We start from the raw sequence: 2,471 nt of genomic DNA, 5'->3' as shown, positions 1-2,471 counted from the left end.
GGACCGAGCCACAGGTGGGAGGGGGGTGTTGGCTTTTTTCCCCCTACTGGGTAGGAAGGCTAAGTGTAAATGAAGACCTACATGGTCCATATGTTAAGAATTTGAGTTTTAAGATGAGCTGAAGTAATGAGTTTTTTTGGGGGTGGGAATGGGGGCATTATATTAGGCAAAATGGGAGTGTGGACTACATTTATGGTGCTTTACATTTAAGAGGCCACCACAGTATTTATGTAAAGTAGATATAGTAATGGAAAAAAAGTTTAAGTGAATAAAATACACATAAAAAATAGTGTCAGTGTTGGAAAGTGTTATGTAATAATAAAAAACCCTATTTTCCTGCACTAGCAATGATCACCTGAGTTGTTTAGAATGCTAGATTATTATGTTCTTTGGAGTGAATTAGGAAGTGTAGTATTTTCTCACTTAATCCTTGTATGTACTAGAACACTAGGGGGAGCTGATGCAGCAAAAACTGAAAGCTCTGGTTGACAGTAGTTTGAAACCAAACTTTTCTTCTAATAGTAGGAAAATGATACTATAGTGATATTAGTTGATTTGGGGGGGGTTCCCCCCTTTTCCTCCTTATAATCCACACAACATGATGCTGATAAAACCAGGCAGAATGACATTGAATCTTTCGAAGAGCTGGATAGAAATAGTGGGAATAGGACATAGATTAATTTTGGTTATTATTTCAAACTGGTTGTTTTAAAGAAAGATCTAGTGTCAACTTCTACAAAGGAAAGATCACCTAAGGCTATTAAAGACTATTTAAAGTTCTTTAGAGACTCTGAGTAGCATTAAATTTAGCCCTACTTATATTAGTGATTTTTATTTTTATTTATAAAAGCATAATTGAGTACCTACTTTGAACTGTATCTACCCTGACATATAATTTTAAAAAATCAAGTACAGTGAATGGCACTCCCCAGTATAGCCAGAGGATTAAAAGTACCTTAACCATACATAGAAAACCATAATCTGCATATTTCTTCTTTCTCTCCCTAATGACTAGTAGATCAAATAGCCCATTTTAAAAGTGTAGCCTAGGGGAATCAGGGCAAGCTAGTTCTAAAACTAAAGCTCCTTTATAGGGAGGGAACTGTTTGTTGCCAGGTTTCTTTTATTGCATGTATATTTTGGTAGCCCCTGCATCTCTCTGTGTAAGGATATTTTTTGTAGATTGTAATATAAATTAAAGTTTAAAACAAAAACACCCTATATCTCAGCTTTTGGAGTATGACATTGGGATGAGAAGTGTTCTTGCTGGGAGCCAGGTTCCCAACCTTTTTGTCTGTTATAAATGAAAAACAGCACCTTGAATTCCACCTGGAAATCTTACTTGACAGGCAGTTCAGATTTTGATGTGCTGGTGTGATTCACCTCCAGCTTGCATTCTTTTCCTAATGCGAATTATAGTTGCCTGTTTTGACACCATTAGGAAATAGGAATTATGTCAAGGCGACTAAACCAGTGGTTGTCAATCTTCTTAGACCCAAGGCGTCCCTCAGAAAATGCTAGCTCAGAGTTTTCACTCCTTTTTTGACTACAGAAAAATGACAGAGAACTTGGAAAGAACATAGCAGGTCAGAATGTTTTTGACAGTATGGATTCCTATGGGAAAAGTCAGGATTGATCTTTGTGAATTATGTGTTGGCATTTGCACACCAAACAGTGTTAATACTGAACAGCCTCCATAAGAAAATCTCATGGCACCCCAGAGTGCTATGACACCCTCGTTGAGAATCACTGAACTAAACTATGTATAGCTTGCAGCCAAATCCTAATCAAAGAGGATAAGATGTTGCCTCTTTTTCTCCAGTTGTAGACGAAAAGGTGCTCCTGGCTGGGTGAAAGAATAGGAGGCCAAAATACCAAAGTTGGGTATCTGTATCACAAAAGGCAGTTTCATCTATTTGCAGATATGTGACTTACCTGCACATAGAGTTTAATTCCTTGGTGCTGTGTTTAAGTGATAAAGTGGACACATGCATGGGCCTGTAAAATCATTTCCATAGAATGCAAGACCCTGTTAATGATTAGGTCTTATGTAATACATTCTGTCATTGGTGACTATTTTAGAAGGAAAGTGACCAGTTATCATGGGTTAATTGTCTTGACCTTTTCCTGCTGGGTGAAATTTTTAAGTCAGTCCATTAAACATCCCTGAGAAGGAGTAAACAATCAAAGACACTGGTGGTAAAAGGTGATGGTAAAAGGCAAAAAATATTTTCAATCAACTTACTTTAGTTGTGCTTATTTTACATATGTATTATGAATGTTGAGCCCTTTTTAAATGGATGTCCTCTATCTGACTCAGGAAGTGTACAGACCAACGAGAAGTAAAGCACTGCTCGACCTCGTACTGGCAAGCGGGGATGACCTAATCCGCGACCTAACAATCGAAGGGAAGCAGGGTGAGAGTGACCACGAGCTGATCACCTTCACCATCTTCCATAAAGCTGGCAAGT

The 2,471-nt window shown here is 38.0% G+C and overlaps 1 protein-coding gene across 4 annotated transcripts in view; it reads left to right on the top strand.

Moving 5' to 3' along the window:
* The window catches only part of USP47 (ubiquitin specific peptidase 47), a 148,579-nt gene that overhangs the window by 113,965 nt on the left and 32,143 nt on the right, over positions 1-2,471 (top strand). The gene's annotated exons all lie outside the window — the stretch shown is intronic.

Source organism: Gavialis gangeticus, unplaced genomic scaffold (assembly GCF_001723915.1).
Source record: "Gavialis gangeticus isolate Ggan-Ray unplaced genomic scaffold, GavGan_comp1, whole genome shotgun sequence".
NCBI classification, from domain to species: domain Eukaryota; kingdom Metazoa; phylum Chordata; order Crocodylia; family Gavialidae; genus Gavialis; species Gavialis gangeticus.
The sequence above is the reverse complement of the archived record's forward strand: the minus strand, read 5'-3'. Positions and strand labels throughout refer to the sequence as shown.